General features: G+C 46.0%; 1 protein-coding gene across 1 annotated transcript in view; it reads left to right on the top strand.

The window, feature by feature from the left end:
• Nucleotides 1–18,083, top strand: part of sim1a (SIM bHLH transcription factor 1a) — a 93,254-nt gene that overhangs the window by 19,192 nt on the left and 55,979 nt on the right. The gene's annotated exons all lie outside the window — the stretch shown is intronic.

Genomic DNA, 18,083 nt, shown 5'->3' on the forward strand with positions numbered 1-18,083 from the left:
TGTAGCCACAGGAAACATGCTGTCTTGCTGGCGCGCAGCCTTTGATTTTCCCGACATACCATTGCCTTGCTGCTTCCTCACGCTGGGCACCATATTTAAACTCCAGCCATGTGCACGCTTCTCAATGCTTGCAGCCCAGGACTTTTCGGGTGAAGATATGGCCCAAAAAACCAAGAAGATTGCAGCCCCCCAATTCAATGACACATTCCTGGGATACCTTCTGGACGGTGGAGGCCACTGAGATGTCATCTACCCTGCTCTGGCCACAGGTGGCCCATCAGTCTCACCACTCTAGCTTGGGTGGCAGTGGCAGAGGTGGTCAGTGCCAACGCTACACACAAAAAGTCGGCCATCCAGTACAGAAAACGGATGAATGATCTCATCTGGGCCACCGGGTAAGTTAATCATCTATCACTATAAACTCACACTCTCACAAGGCCATCACAAATTCACTGGCATCTCACTCACTGCCGGGTCATGGGACACCACCACTCATTCTCTCACCCACATCCTCACATCTCCATCTGGCCTCATCTCCTCTGGAGGCAGTCTCCTTAGCCCTCACCATCTTGAGGCCACTTGCACAGATCAACATGTGCCCCCATAAATAAATTGGGATACCACCTTCCCCAGTTTAGCCCTCACCCTGCAGCCTCTTCCATTGCCTGAGGCCTCTTCTCCCCCTTCCCCAAGCAAGCCCTAGCCCTGCAGCCATTGAAAAGCCACCCCCGCATTATGGCTGGTCTGGTAGGTAGAGACCTGACCCTGAGACCCCCTAAAAATGATGTGGTGCTGCCTGCGAAGCCTGATGCTGATGACTGCAAGTGCTGCCCAAAGCAAGGTAGGCAAACAAACCTCGAAGTCCCGAATGAAGTGCAGCTCACCAGGTGCATGTTGCTTATGCACAATTGTGAAACATTTTGGCTTACAATCACACCAATGTGCCCAGATGATCCAGAGTTGGGGGCATGATTCTGGCGAGCAGGGCTTATAATGAGATGCTAAAGTATTGAAATTAGATTCCTGATGTGCGGTGATGGGAAATGCGGCCTACCATTGAAGGGTGGAATAGACGATCAAAAACTGGTTTCACGATGGCGTAAAACCGATTTTTGGCCTTCTCGCCATATTGTCCACTTGCGTCTGCCATGGTGCCCATCGCCAACTGGACCAGATGATTCGCCCTATGTTTTGAGTTTTGTAAGCACCGGCTGATTGGATATGGTTAGTACTTTGCCTATTGCAAATAGCCAAAGGCATGTGCTATTTGATACGATCTGCCAATCATTGGGTCATTCGGCATCATACTGGCATGGAAGTTCATATATCTCGTTACTTATTTGAGTGATAGGTGGAATATCTCTTTGGCTTGATGGCAGCATCTTGTTGGTGGAGAATACCACTCGTGTGCTACTGCATAGTAGTACTGTGAAGAGGATAGCTTCACCTGCTGCTCAAATTTTTCAGACACTGCACCCTTCCAGGGTAATCTGAGGTATACTGCGCACTTTTCAGGACCGAAAGTGGCAGTCTTAGGCCCATTCATAAGTTTGCACGATATACGGTGAACAATGATCTGATCAGGTAGCCATTATCCCACAGGATGGCTTTGATGCTGCCAATTTCAACACCAAACTTGCACAGTGAGCAAATTGCTTGGGCTCTATTTACGAGGTTGCCGATAAGGCCAATCTTATAATGTGTGGAACTGTAGGAATCTCAAAGCGTATATTGATCATTAAAGGCCGGCTTGCAGTAAACAGTAGTAGAGAACCCATTGGCAGATTTCTCAACCAGCTTGTTGAGGAAAGGGAGCTCATTTGACTGTTCCATTTCAAAGGTAAATTTGAGCACAGGATGGAACCCATTAAAGCATGTAAAGAAATTCTTATATGAAACTGCGGATTTAGTTAAGGTAAACTTATCACCTACGTTTCAGAAATATGCAAGGGGTAGGAGGTTAAGTAAGATGAGTTTCTCGTGAAAACTGACAAAGATTTTTGCGAGAGCTGGGCCTAGAGGAGATCCCATGGCAACGCTATCTATTTGAGCCTACATGGTGTCATTAAAACTGAACTCAACTGCATGAGTTGCTGACTTCATAAGTTCAATGAATACAGATTCAGACAATGGCAGCACATCTAGATCGCCATGACATAGCACCAAGGTGCAAATGTCTAGGGCTTCCTTGAGTGGTACATTGGTGAAAAGCCCAGCAAAGTCAAATGAGCACCTGGACTTGGCATTGCTATCAATATGGAAGTCATGTCTGGTCTTCGCAAAACTGAAGGAATCCTTCAACGTGTATGTAGAAAACTTGCTCACAGGTCGTCCTCATGGTTCATTGCGTCCGCATATGTATGGACTGCCCAAGACACACAACAATGATGCCCCTTTACTCTCTATATTTTCTATGACCTGTTCTGCCTATCACACAAATGAGTATGTGCTATTTGAATTTCAGTGCCGATGTGATGCCAGGTATGTAGGCTGAACATCTTAAGGACTGGCAGGTTGTATCAAACAGCACGTCCCTTCAGCTCTTCCCAACAGACAAAGTACTGACATATTCAACCAGCCCGTGCTTGCAAAACTTAAAACATCGTGACCAACATTGGATATGATTCTGCAATTAGACAGCACTTGCTTAACAATCCTGATTGCATTAAGAATTACACTGACAACAATTTAAGATTATCAGTCAGGCTTGCAGTGTGGCTCATTTACACGTGCCAGAAGCTACAGATACTCACATTCATGACCCTGTCATTTGCAGACAGAAGTAGCATGTCCACGTATTGCACCTTTTTCAACTAAACAAAAACTTGGGGACAAACATCCCCTTGTTCAATCCCCATAGCAATGCTTTCATCAATCAGAGATGACCTGCTTGGTTTTAATTTAAACAAAAACTTGGCAGTGAACTGTTCCCTCATGCATACTCCATGGCAACACCTCTACCAGTCAGAGTCTGCTTGCCAGACAATCAGCACTCTCTCTCATGCAGTATAAATTGTTGTTCCATTTACAACTGACAATCTTGCGAATATATCCTAGTGAACGCAAGATGGAAAAACTCAGCAGCATGTCTCTTTTTTCAGAAATATTTGAGTTCTGTACTATCAAACGATTATTTATAAATGTCTTTATGGGTTGGAGACCATCTAACACAGTTGTTAGTTATTGTGCTATTTGTGACTGTTATTTATACATCCCGAGATGCCTTGAAATTACTGCAGGTTAATCTATTATTTTGAAATAATTAGCATGTCAAATAAAGCATTACTGTTTTATAATGACAGAAGCATGTAATGCACAATGTATTCTTCTGATGATAAAGTGCACCTGAATTTAAATTGACCTGTCTCTTTAAGGCCACAAGACTTAAATGCTGTAAATGAACAGTCAATTTGAGGCAGACTTCTCTAAGACACAATTCTGAGTTGTTAGGTGGTGGCCATTTCCTTGTAGAATGGTCAGCCCCAGAAGATGACTGGCTTTCTTTCTAACTTTTTGTTAAGATTTCTTTGCATATGTAACAAAGAGTAACACTTTGAAATGTGTTGAACTTGGAAATTGTACACATATATGGATGGATATGCAGCATGAAGCCCATGAGGAATTGTCAGATTCGGTTGTGTTTTGTTGTCTTTTTGTGTCTGCATCGTCTATCAGTAACAATTCTGATAGGGAATGCGCTCTGTCATTGATGTGAATACAATTTTGATGCAATCGCTGCAACTGTGTTGAAAAGTACAGGAAGTCTTTGACAAGTATATCACAATATCTTCACTTTAATAATTTTGAAAAAGGCTCTCCTAAAGCCATGAAGCATGTGAAAGCAAATGAATGCAAACAGTTGATCAAAACATGAAGTTGCACACACTCCAACACAATCCAAACTCAGCATCACCTAATCATGACTTCCGTGCTTAATCCGATCTCTCCTACTCCTTTCAGTGATGATGGTGCTTTACACCATATGCTCTGGCCTTGCAACATAATGAAAAAAAATGTTGCAGGCTGACCCTGCAGAGAAAGTTTTGCAAACTTTGCAAAAGTGCATGTAAGCTATGACCATGGGTTTTCAAAGTGGGGCCCTTGACACTGAAGTGTCTGAAAGAGGATCCCAGGGGTATCAGAGACCATCAAATTCCTTTCCAACTTCCAGCATTTTTCTGTACTTGTCAATTTTTGAGTGTGGTACATAATTTGTGCTGCTGGATATGAACAAAGAATGATTTTTGCACTATTTCTCTTTGGTTGGCTCACAGTTTCTTTTGGAGGTTAATTTCTGAAAGTGTAATTGCAAGTTATCTCCCACGAAAATGTTTGAAGACCAGTGCCTTTAAAAGCACATTTGGCCACATGCAGTGAAAAAAGTGATCAATGCTGAGTACGTGGTTACTGCGATGCAAGTGGTTTTAATGGTGATTAGAAGTCGACATTGTGAGAAGGTCTTGTAGTCCATGGAAAGTGTTTAAAAATGCTGTGGCTCTCAAACCGCTTTTTTGCAAAGACATATTAACAATTAACAAGATTAACAGTGAAAAATAATTCCCAACTCCCAAATTTATTGTTGCTGATCTGTATCAGTGACCTAGACTTTGGTGTACAGGGCACAGTTTCAAAATTTGCGGATGACACAAAACTTGGAAGTATTGTGAACTGTGAAGAGGATAGTGATGAGTCTCAAGATGACTTAGACAGGTTGTGGAATGAGCAGACAAGTGCCAGGTGAAATTTAATGCAGAGAAACGTGAAGTGATTCATTTTTATAGGAAGAATGAGGAGAGGCAATATAACACAAAGGGTACAATTCTAAAGGGGAAATGGGGTGTATATGCACAAACAATTGAAGTGGCAGGACAGATTGAGAGAGCAGTTAATAAAATAGATGGGATCCTGGGCTTTATATATAGGGGTATAGAGTATAAATGCAATTAAGCTATGATGATGCTGTACAAAGCCCTGGTTTGGCCTCAACTGGAGTATTTTGTCCAGTTTAGGAAGGATGTGAAGGCATTAGAAAGGTTGTAGAAAAGATTCACAAGAATGATTCCAAGGATGAGGAACTTCAGCTACGTGGATAGATTGGTGAAACTAGGGCAATTCTCCTTGAAGAGTAGAGAATTAAGAGAAGATTTTATAAAGACGTTCAAAATCATGAGAGATTTGGACAGAATAGATAGGGAAAAACTTTGACTGAAGGGTCAAGAACCAGAGGATATTGATTTAAGGTGATTGACAAAGTCATCAGAAAAAAACTTTATTACTCAATGACTGGTTAGGATCTGGAATGCTCTACCTGAGCGTGGAGGAAGCAAATTCAATCAACACTTTCAAAAGAGAATTGGACTATTTGTTTTTTATTCGTTCATGGGATGTAGGCTTCGCTGGCTGGGCCAGCATTTATTACCCATCCCTAATTGTCCTTGAGAAGGTGGTGGTGAGCTGCTTTCTTGAACTGCTGCAGCCCATGTGGTGTAGGTACACCCACAGTGTTGTTAGGAAGGGAGTTCCAGGATTTTGACCCAGTGACAGTGAAATGGTGAAATATTTCCAGGTCATGATAGTGTGTGGCTTGGAAGGGAACTTGCAGGTGGTGGTATTCCCATACATCTGCTGCCTTATTGGTGCAGCTCGCAGGTTTGGATGGTGCTGTTAAAGGAACCTTGGTGAGTTGCTGCAGAGCACCTTGTAGATAGTACACACTGCTACCACTGTGTGCCGGTGGTGGAGGGAGTGAATATTAGAGGTGATGGGGTGCCAATCAAGCAGGTTGCTTTGTAGTGAATGGTGTTGGGCTTCTTGAGTGTTGTTGGAACTGGAGTTGGAGCTGAAGTGAAAACATCTGTAAGGTTAAAGGTAGAAGGTGGATGAATAGTATAGGGTGGGTTGCTCTTCCAGAGAGTTGGCACAGATGCAATAGACAGTCCTGTGGCCATTCTATGATTCTGTGACTTTATTTTTTCAGAAAAGAAGTCAACAATGGGTCTAATTTTCAGATATAATTTGGCCTAATTTGCATTAGCAGTTTGAAATCTTTGGCTGGGATTTTCCACCCCCATCATGGTGGGACCTGCCGCGGGAGATTCGGCGGCCCAGCCAAAAGTCCACTGACCTTCAGTGGGACTGGATGATCCTGGTGGTGACGGGGCCAGAAAATCCCACCCTTAGCCCTTATGCATCAGGTGGCTCTTTTTCTCCATGTTAAACCTTCCATCGCATGGGTGCAGCGGGCAGGCCCTGGAACGGCCATACAACAGCCAGCGTGAATTGCGTGCTGAAACGCTCAGCGCTGGCTGAGTGAGGGAGGGGGTGAGGAGGGCGAGCGCGGAAGTCAGTGCATGCGCGTAGGTGCGCTCAGTGAAAGCTCCCTGAAGGCACAGAGCTTTCACCACAAAGGTGACCTTTGCGGTGTCTCTCAATCAGCTGTCCACACTTGTGTCAAGCAGGTCACAGACGGTCTGTTCAGACGGGCATTGACCTTCATCCACTTCCGCTGCGACCGGGCAAGTCAGGCACAGCGGGCCAGAGGCTTCGCGGCCATTGCTGGCTTCCCCCATGTCCAGGGTGCAATAGAAGATTTTTAACATGAAAAGTAAAGAATGGAAAAATAAGGGACACATGTCCCCTTATGCTGACTCTGTCACACAAGGTGGGGACATGTTAAAAATGAGTTTTAAAAGTTTTAATTTTTTTAATCCCGCCCGTGGAAGGGATTTCGCAAGAAATGCGAAGGCTGCTTTGCCTGCTTGCCCGAATGGTTGGAATGGCAGCGAAAAATTCCATTTAATTAATTGACTAAGGGTCTTAATAGGCATCTTAATTGTTGGTGCTGCCTCTTGCCCACACCCACCGAGCAAAATATCGCGAGAGTGCACGATGGTGTTAGGACGATTGCCTGACGTCATCACACAGTATTTTACTCCTGTTCGGGTCGGGCGCACACTCGCCCAACGAGAGAAAAATTCTGCCCAATGTTATAAAAGACAAATAGCTGGCAACTTTCTTAACCTGGTCATCTGGGAAAATAATCTGAGGTAACTGCCATTTGTTTTTCCCTTCCTCCAAGGAGCGCCTCACTTTTATTGATGGTACAGCTGAGACTGGAAACACACTGTGTAACAAATCAGGGACATGATGCCATTATCTACATCACTTTGGGCAGAGTGGCAGGAGATATGTATGCAATTGTTCTCCCCCCATTCTACCCACCCCCACAACCCCCCTACCTCCACCCACCGCCCCCCCCCCTCCACATCCCCCACCCACCCATACAATTTTCTCCCCATGTATACTTCAAGGTCTGGTTTATCCTACAATGCAGTTTCATGACTGCCCTCCAGTAGCTTTCTCAAGTGGCCATTCGTAAGTTGTGAGCCTAAACAGTGCTTATCAGCAGCCTATCTTACCATTCTGCCCATATCTGACATCAACACCTTAGTGGGGTTCTCAAAGCGATGTGGAGCAGGGATTTTTCCTTCTCCATAGCCCACAGGTATTGAGTCGAATTGAGGTGCCCCTACTGTTGCAGAAGCTAAAATCAACATTATGAACACTGGCCAGAGAATAAATATTAGTGATCTTCAGACTGACTTGCATAATAAGCATTCACTTACCCATTGAGTTATTAGGAGGCACAGCTATCTTCAATTAAATAGACTTTCTCTTGGCACATTGGTATTTTTAAGAGTTAAGTTGTGCAAGATTGTGTGGGGGGATGGTGGGGGTTGGTGCAGGGGGTATGGTGGTGTGGAGCACTGGTGTTGGTGAAAGTATAATGCCAAAGCTAAGGACACTTGTATCTCACTTGCATTTTTGTTCAGAAATTACTGTTTCGTATAGGGTTAGCACAGTGTAGGATATGCCACAACATTTCGGTTAGTGCATAAGGTATGCACCTTAATACATTCTGCGCCCCACACAAGAGGGATAAGCAGCGAAATAGGAATGTAAGCCTTTGTTCCAAATTTAATTTAAAACTTGGGGCTGAATTTTGCGTTGATTGGGTGGGCGCAAAACGCAACTCGATCGGGCCTGAAATCACGCGAGATGATGTCGGGTGAGCGTTCTGGCGTTATCCCGCGCTCACGCGATAGTTCGCTCAGCAGGCGGGTGCAAAAATCGGAAGTGTGCCCGCTGTCAATTAAGACCATTAACAGCACAATTATCTGCTATTTGTCATGGCCCATTCAACCTTACAGTTGGCGGTCGAGTGAATCAGCCAGGCTGCCTTTACATTGTTCATCAAACCTCATCCGAGGGCGGGATGAGGTTTCCGTTATAAATAAAATAAAAATAAAAACCCGTGAACAGCATTTTTAACCATCTGTATGTTCAGGCGCCTGATTGTGATGATTGGACATTTTGTTTCTGATTTTTCAGAACTTTATTTCATGGTTTTCGGGTCTGCAGCTCCCTGAGGCAGCTCTCTGCCTTCAGGGAGCTTTCTCCCAGCGCTCGCCTGCGCCCGCGTTGACATTATAGCTCGCCCTTCTCCTCCCCCCTCCCCACCCCACCCTCCCCAAACCCCAGCAGCGCTGAGCTTTTCAGTGCATGCTTCAAGTTGGCTGGTCGTTAATTGGCCAGCCAGCGTGAAATCGTGGTCGGGGGCCGATTGTGGTCGGTGGTCCGCTTCTTGGCCAATCCCAGGCCCACCAAATGCACCCACAAGCCGAGCTAAAAATTCAGGCCTTGAATTTCTTTTTGTTTTTTATGATAATTGTTGCCTGAGATGTGTCTATTACTTTTTGTGCAAAGAGATTTGAACATCTCGTCTTGTTCCACCCACCTTGCCTCTCATTTGAAATTCTCATTCTCTACCACCCACCCAAGTATCATGTCAAATTTCTCTCTGAGATACCTTCATTACTTCATCCCTCAGCTTCTGCACTGAACAATTTCTTATCCTGTGTGATTTCAAACTCCATCTCAACTCACTTTGCTCTCTCTTCTCGCAGTTCACTGCCCTCCTATCCTCCTTTAACTCCTTGCCTCCATGTAAACTCCCCAACCTATATTCACGGCTGACCCCCTAAACATGTCATCTTATGACCTCCCTACTCCCATGGTGTCAATCACAGATAAGACCTTCTCTGATCAGTGGGTGATCTTTGCGGTGTCTCCCAATCAGCTGTCCACACCTGTGTCAAGCAGGTCACAGACGCTCTGTTCAGATGTGCATTGACCTTCATCCACTTCCGCTGCGACCAGGCAAGTCAGGCACAGCGAGCCAGAGGCTTCGCGGCCATTGCTGGCTTCCCCTGTGTCCAGGGTGCAATAGACTGTACACATGCAGGTGAGCCCGGTGCCTTCATCAACAGGAAGGGCTTCCTCTCCATGAATGTGCAGATAGTGTGGGATCACAGGATGCTGATTCTACAAGTCCGTACAAGGTACCCTGGCAGCTCCCATGTCACCTACATCCTCAGACACTCCCTGGTGCCGGGACTCTTCAGTATCCGGCTTAGCTGGATGGTTGGCTGCTGGGTGACAAGGGCTATCCCTTCAGAAGGTGGCTCATGACGCCTCTTCGCTATCCAAGAACAGAAGCTGAGCAGCGGTACAATAGGAGCTAAGCCTCCACAAGGGCTGTGGTGGAGAGAGCCGTCGGTCATCTCAAGATGCTCTTCCCTTTTCCTGGACCGCTCGGGGGTGGACTCCAGTAACCCCCCAGATCGCGTCTCTCTGATAGTGGTAGCATGCTGCACCCTACACAGTCTTGTGCTGGAAAGGGGGATGCAGTTGACGATGAAGGCCTTGATGCAGTGGATGAGGCTGCACATGATGAATCCAGCAGTGGCTCAGAGAATGAGGAAGCACAGGGCAATGATGAGGGGCAGCACGCCGACCCACTACTACACCAAGGAGGCAGGGACACCTGGGACAATTTAATCCAACGAACCTTCAGCTTGCTCCACACACATGGATCTGCAGGACCAGCATTGCCTGGCACTTCCACACATGGCACTTGGGTGCTACATCTTCCTCCTTATCAGCTGCAACTAAGGGCTTAGCACAGAAACATCAATGTCCACTCAAACACTCATGATATGTCTGCAAAACATACAAATACAGCGCAAAGAAAACACCCTCAGCCATGGTCATAAAAGTGGACTTTATTCCGACCAAAACAAACAACAAACATCGCTCTGACGTACATAATGAAATATTCCCTAACCTAGGGCCAACACAAAATCACCAGTGACAAACCCGTGGAGTGTCTAATGTGCCTTATGCTTACGTTTTTGGGTGCTATGTCTGGGTACCGCCCCATCGCTGGGAGTGGCTTGTGAGACAGCCTGCTGACTCTGCTGTCCTGTTGGCCTCGATGACTTTGGTGGCCGTCCTCTGGCCTGCGGAGCCTTTGCTGGCCCCACCTGGGAGGGAGTGGCCAGTTCCAGAACTGGTACCTCCTCAGTTGTCGCACACTCAACGGATGCAACAGTCACTGGCAGAGGGACGGAGGAGTTGCTACCCTCATCCGGAGCGCCCTGAGAGGAGCTCGCAGTGATGACAGGCAGCTGCTGCGCCGATGTGAGGTCACATTGGATCTCGCTGCTCACCACAGATGGATGGGCACCGAGCTGTGACACTTGGTGCCCACAACATTCTCACATTGCGAATGACCACCTGTGGCCATTAGCGCTGTGAGAGCTTGCAGATCAGAGCGTAACCCAATCAGAAGATTTTCAATCTGATGGAAGCCCCTCTCCATGAGAGTCGCCAATCTCTCAATGGAGGAAGCCTGAAGCTCTGTCCTGATGTTCATGCCATCATTGACACTCTGCCTGGATTCCTCCACCACAGAGACCAAATCAAGCAACCCTGCCAGATGCTCCCGCGCACCCGGCCGCTTATTCTGCAGCTGCTTCATGGCCGACATCTCCAGAGGCACATCATCACTGCCGGACTCAGCATGTGCCTGGTCCCCTGCAGTCCTCCGGCTGCTGGTGCCATCGGCACTCTCTGTCCTTGCCAGCTCCTCCAGCGATTGTTAAGCGCCCTCTCCACTGTGCCCCAGGACACTAGCTGACGTCATAATCCCCACCGATGTGGTGGTAGTTGCAGTGCTGGTGCCTGGCTTGCTGAAATGATGTGACACAAGTTGCAAGTGTTGGCCCTCAGGTGTGGAGGGGGGGCTCTGGATGTGTTGGTGGCGACTATGCGGTGGTGATGCTGAAATTAACAACAAGGACAGTGCATCAGTTAGTGTTCAGTCAGTAACACCTTTCATCCCTTTCCCCCCCCAGCCTCACAATGTGCTCACCCTCCAAGAACCTAAGGAGACGAACATTGGTGGGGTGGTAAATAGTCAAGAAGAGGCTCAAACATTACACGTGCATACAGACAGGCTGGTCAGATGGCCTAAGGAATGTCACATGGAATGTTATGTGGATAAGTGCTCAGTTAAGCACTTGGGCAAAACAAACAAGGTACGGGAAAACATGAGTAATGGTAGGACCGTGGGAAGTCACGATGATTACAGGGACCTTGCTGGGCAGATCCATTAAGGTAGCAGAACAGGAACATAAGGCATTTAACAAGGTCGAAGCCAGACTTGCCTTTATTAGCTGAGGAATAGAATGTAGGAAAAGGGAGGTCATGTTGCAAGTGCAGAAAACGCTGTCGAGGCCACATCTACACTTCTGCATTCAGTTGTGACCTAGGCTTCATGGGAGGGATGACATTGGAGTGGGGAGAATGCAGAGGTTCCTGACCTGGATGCATGCTGGCCTGGAGAGTTGGAGTTTTGAGAAAACACTTGCGACATTTGCAGTGGAGCACAGGAGATTGAGAGTTCACATTATTGACCTTCATACCGTTATGAGGGGCATAGAACGGGTGGACAGAAATCAACATTTCCCCTTGGCGCAGGGATGACTAACGCGGTGGCATATATTCAAGTTGAGTGCCATGAGGTTGACAGATTAGGTGCTGAGGACCTTTTGGACAGAGTAATGTGGGACGCACTGGCTGAAATGGTGGTGGAGGTACAAACCCTCCTAAGATGCTATAAGTCTTTGGCTGTGCAGCGGCGATGCCATGGCATGTCAGGCCATGGGGATAGTGGTCACAAATGGGATAAGGCGACTTTGGAAGGTGCTAGAGATGCGCATCCTCAAGGGGCCGAGGGACCTTTGTGTATGACCCACACGTCTGACTGTATCAGTCTGTGAATGAGCAGTGTTGCTGCATTAATGATTGCAGCAACCATCAGTGCTTTGGATGGTGGGGAGACAGAGTGGATGGGACTGTGGCCCTCAAATACCTGGTCGCTGCACCCCAGCCTCGCCAACACCTGCTGCCCTGGCTACCAGCTTCCTCCCCAGCTCCATGGCCTGCTCCTCATAAGTGGTGAGGTGCTGCAGCATGGCATGCCCACCACCAGTCTACAGAAGCTCCCGGCTGTTGTTCTCTGTTTTTGCCTGCAGAACAGAGAAGACCATTTATTGGGGCTGATTGCTCATGTACTCTGCACTCACACGCCGCACCCCAACCACAGTGGCCCATCTGAGGCCTCTAGCGGCTCCTGTCCACACTACTGGTGATCAGTCCCCAGAAGATAGTATGGCTGCTCCCAACCCCCACGCCCAACGGACACCTTGGACACATTCGGCGTCCATCACTTTGAATAACACACGGGTCTTAGCGTCCATGGGAAGGAGGCGCAACTAGGTGCAGCGCCAAGGCCAGCAGATGGCTTTTGGCCACGACACCTTGAGATTCCCCTTCCACCATCTCATCACCATCAATATGACGTGTGTTGGAGTTCTGAGTATGTGACTAGCTGCCTTCCCTGCAGGCTGCCCCCAGACTATTCAAATGTGACAAACACCAACATATGCTGCGGGGAGAACCCATCTTCTCCTCAACCACGAAGGTTGATGTAAGCATGGTCACTATGTGTTTGCCCACCCAGCGTGTGCCAAATGCCCAATGCAGTAACGACACTTAGACATTGGGTTGGGGGGTGGGGGGGGTGGGGGGGGGGTGTGTGTGTGTGTGTGTGTGTGTGGCCTCAAAGGCTAAGGCTACCTGCTGGGTAAAATGGCCAAGGCTGACATGGTACTCACCCTTCCAGAGCGCAACAAATCATTGAAGCGCTTGTGGCACTGCGTTCCTGTGCACTGCATAGCATCTTGAGAGCTAACAGCCTCCGCCACCTCCTGCCTGGTCATGTGGGGAGCCCTCCTCCTCCTATTCTCTGGAAACAAGACTTCCCAATGGTTGGACACCTCTTCCAGGAGGGCAGCAAGGCAGGCATTGGAGAACTGAGGGGCACATTGGCCCCCCACTGGCCTACCCTGCAGCCTGCACCCCTCCTCCCCATTTGCCCTCACCTCTTCTGGAGCCCGGTTGCTGGCCATGGTGAACAGCCTAAAGGAGGCTGCCTGGACGTTCTTTATACAGACTGCCAGTTCCCCATTGGAACCAGTGGTCTGAACATGCCCGCCACTGATTTGAATTTCCCACTGAACATGGGAGTCTGAAACGCACAGGACAGGCCTTAATCGGCGCTCCTGCGCAAAATGGCAGCGCGACCCATTTCACCAGTGGCGATCGGCTCCGCACCCACCGCCAATTGGGTCGGGTCCGCCTGCCCGACAAACACATAATTCAGCCCTATGAATGTAAGTGAGCAAAACACATAAAAACAGACTGTGAAAACTTCTAAATGTACGTAAAAAGGTAACGTTTGGCTAAGACAAATGTGGGTCCATTACAGGCAGAGTCAAGAGAATTCATAACGGGGAATAGAGAAAAGGAAGAGAAACTAAATGATTACTCTGTGTCTGTCCTCATTGAGGAAGATACAAATAATTTCCCAGAATTAGAGATCCAAGGGACTAGGGAGAATGAGAAATTGAAGGAAATTAGTATTAGTGAAAAGCTCGTATTGAGGAAATTAATGGGACTGAAGGTTGATAAGTCCCTGGGACCTGATATTCTACATCCCAGAGTGTTTAAAGAGGTAGCTACAGAGGTAGTGGATGCACTGGCGATCATCTTCCAAAATTCTATAGATTCTGGAACCGTTCCTGCAGATTGGAAGGTAGCAAATGTCACCCCACTATTTAAGAAGGGAGGGAGAGAGAAAACAGGGGACTACAGACATGTTAGCCTTGCCTCAGTTGTAGGGAAAATGCTAGAATCTATTCTAAAGGATGTAATAAATGGACACTTGGGTAATAGTGATCTCATTGGGCATAACCAACGTGGATTCATGAATAGGAAATCATATTTGACAAGCCTGTTGGAGTTTTTTGAGGATGAGGATGAGAATTGATAAAGGGGAGTCGGTGATGTAGTATATTTGGATTTTCAGATGGCTTTTGATGAAGTCCCTCACAGGAGGTTGGTTCACAAAATTAAAGCATGGGAGGTAATGCACTGGCGTGGATTAAGGATTAGTTAACAGGCAGAAAACAGAGATAGGGAGAAACGGGTCATTCTCGCATTGGCAGGCTGTAATTAGTGGGGCATTGCAAGGATCAGTACTTGGGCCCTAGCAGTTCACAATATACATCAATGATTTGAATGTGGGGACCAAATGTAATATTTGCAAGTTCGCGGATGACACAAAGCTAGGTGGGAATGTGTGTTGTGAGGAAGATGTAAAGTGGCTTCAGGGGGATTTGGACAGACTTAGTGGGTGGGCGAGAACATGGCAGATAGAATATAATGTGGAAAAATGTGAGGTTATCCACTTTGGTAGGAGGAGCAGATATGCAGAGTATTTCTTAAATGGTAACAGATTAGAAAGTGTAGATGTGCAAAGGCACGTGTATGTCCTTGTCAATAAGTCACTGAAAGCTAACATGCAGGTGCAGCAAGCAATTAGGAAGCCTAATGGCATGTTAACATTTAGCGTAAGAGGATTTGAGTACAGGAGTAGTGAAGTCTTACTTCAATTGTATAAAACCTTGGTTAGACCACAACTGGAGTATCGTGTACAGTTTTGGTCCCCTCACCTTAGGAAGGATATTATTGTCATCGAGGGATTGCAACGAAGGTTCACCAGGCTTGTTCCTAGGATGTGGAACTGTCCCATGAGAGAGATTGGGGAAACTGTATTCTCTAGAGATGGGGAGCCTAGAACCAGGGGACATTATTTCAAAATAAGGGGGAAGCCACTTATGACCGAAATGAGGAGAAATTTTTTTACTCAGAGGGTTGTGAACCATTGAAATTCTCTACCCCAGAGGGCTTTGGAAGCTCAGTCATTGAGTATGTTTAAAACAGAGATTGGCAGATTTCTAAATACCAATGACATAAAGGGATGTGGGGATAGTGTGGGGAAAAAGACATTTAAGTGGATGATCAGTCATGATCGTATTGAATGGCGGAGCAGACTTGACGGGCTGAATGGCCTATTCCTGCTCCAATGTTCCTATATTCCTATGGTCTGTATTTCCACAGAATAGTACATATTTTGTGAAATAAGTAAAGAGAAAGAAAGTTGCAAAGAAAAGTACTACCTAAATCTCTTAGCAGCCATGCCTATAGATTTAATGAAGAGAAATTCAGAAAGGACTAAGTTCTTGAATGTGATGCTACAATATATAGATATATAATTGCTGAGAATTCTGTGTATTATTCCCCATAAAATTTGGCACAAAACTCTGCTTAAGTTTGTCAAAGAATAAACAAAACTGCAGATTTCTATTTTCATATTGACACACACTATGCATAGAAGCAAAGTTGAGCTTTCAAATGTTTCATTTTACTGTTGTTGATGTTAGCAGACAAATACTTAATGTGTTTGTAGGATATTACACTGTCAACTCTGCACAAAGGTACTTTAAGCTGGTTAATGCCTGCCTTAAAAGGGTGGATGGAGAAATTTTTTCCAAAAGTATTTTCATTTGCCAATATCACCAACAATAATTTCTGGCCTATTAAAATTTTACATTGTGTTTACAACTAAAGTTTTGTTCAATTGTAATTTATTATCAATAATCATGTAGTAGTAATAATTATCTGTAAGGCAAGGCATTAGGTAATAAAAAAGCATTAAGTGTATATTGAGAGATGTACTCTTGGTCCTGGATCTTCTGGCCCCGTCGTGAGGCGGTGCCCCAGACTGAAGACCATTGACTTGTGGTGGGACTGGAAGGTCGCAGCGGCGGACGGGTGTGGAAAATCCCACCCTTGGTTTCAATATTTTTTTGGTAATGCTCCTCTGATGCATCTTGGGACATTTTACCACATTGATGGTGCTATATAAATACAAGTTGTTGTTGCTGCTGTTGTTCATGGGTAATTTTGTGCTATACTTTCTAAATTATTGGTTTTTCATGTGTTTATATTCTATATTTGACTTTTAGGGGTTCGTGGGGTGGATGAGGAAATGCTGTGTCTTGGGGAATCTCTTTTTGCTTGAATGTGATTGGTTTGAAATTGACCAATGGTTTGACATGAACAAAAGAATTGACACCATGCCGGCCAGTATGTAGATAAACAGGGGTCTGGTTAGCTCAGATGGCTGGTATGTGGTTCAGGATAACACCCACAGTGTGGGTTCAATTCGTGCTCCAGCTAAGGTAGACTGGAAACCTGCCTCCTTGCCCTGCCCCGAGAGTGGAAGACAATGGCAAACAACCACCAACAAAAAAACTGCTAAGGAAACAGCTCAGGATGAAGCATCAGCAGATGATGAGCAAAGGACCAGCTTTTGGGCAGAGCAGACCTGAATGAATGAATATAGATAATAGTGTTGACACAATATATGATAGAATCAACAAATATTATTTATGAAGATATCCGGGGTGCACAGAGCCTTGCTGGTAATTCTTTACTACCTATGTTTGGAAAATTGAAAACCCATTGCTGCAAGTTTTTCACTGCTCCTACTGGTAATAATGTCAGGACTGGTTAGTGGCAGTGGAAATGGTTTCCTCTTTTGTATCCCTGTTTCTGTCATTGACAGTGGCTGACTTGTTGTCTGCCTCCCACAAGCCTTGAATCTGAGAGCGCACCTTTATCCCTTCTCAGCCTTTTCTCTTTGCCCTTACTTCTGCCACTCTGCTTCTATAGGTGACATCAAATTGAGTGACAGCACTGTGTCGTAAATGCTTGTCTCCATTGTCACTTGGCCTAATCCCTTTCACTTAGAACTGGAGTAGATCGTTTGCGGTGTTGGGAGGAGATATTACGGTTTAACATGACCGCAGGCACCCAACCTGTGGAAGGGTGTCAGGCCTGTAGTACGCTCCAAGTTCCAAGTGCCCCTCAGTGGGTGGTGAGAACACAGCGAGCTGACAACCTGTTTACAAGCTGTATACACAGCTCAGTAGGCTCCACAGTTCAGTCACCCAGTTGCACAGCACATATTTGGAATAAGTGTTGAGGGGGGGAGGGGGTTGATATTACATTTTAAAAAAATGTACATTTTTATCTGCTTTGTCTCATGTCCCAGTATCTCTTGCACACCCCGTATCATGCTCGTGCATCTCCTTACCCCCAAATGTAGGTCTTGCCCTAGAAGTTGGTGCCCCAGCATTGGAGCCCTGGCATTTCATCTACTTCATGATAGTGACAGTAAATTATGTAAATGATTTAATCTTGTTTTTTTCAGAGAAGTCATTTCATTTGTATGCAGGCACATGTGGCATGGTGCTCACTGCATTACTGGCCGTTTTATTTGGGTTCGATCCAGAGAGGTGAAATTTCTCTTGGGGAGGGACACACATTGGTAGCTCATTCTACATGAATGTTGCTGTTCAGTAAGAGTCTCAGATTTCAACACATATAAAGAAACAACAGAAACATTAAAACCTATTTTTAAATAATTTGGTGCAATGTGCTTAGAAAGAAATTTAAATAAAACATATTTTATCATAGGGATTCTTCCATTGAGTTAATTTCTATTCTTAAAAAAACATTGCAGAGATGGATCTGGGAATCTGGGTGCAAATGTAAAACCATTGTTGTGCATTGGCATCATCACAAAACCTGCACAGTTGTTCTTTGTGTTGATTTTGCAGATAGTTGGCAATGCCATTTTTATGCCCAAGCCACAAGTTGCAAAGCTTACAGGATCTTGGCTCACAAAACATTATGACAAGACAGAC

Source organism: Carcharodon carcharias, chromosome 5 (genome assembly GCF_017639515.1).
Source record: "Carcharodon carcharias isolate sCarCar2 chromosome 5, sCarCar2.pri, whole genome shotgun sequence".
Classification (NCBI taxonomy): domain Eukaryota; kingdom Metazoa; phylum Chordata; class Chondrichthyes; order Lamniformes; family Lamnidae; genus Carcharodon; species Carcharodon carcharias.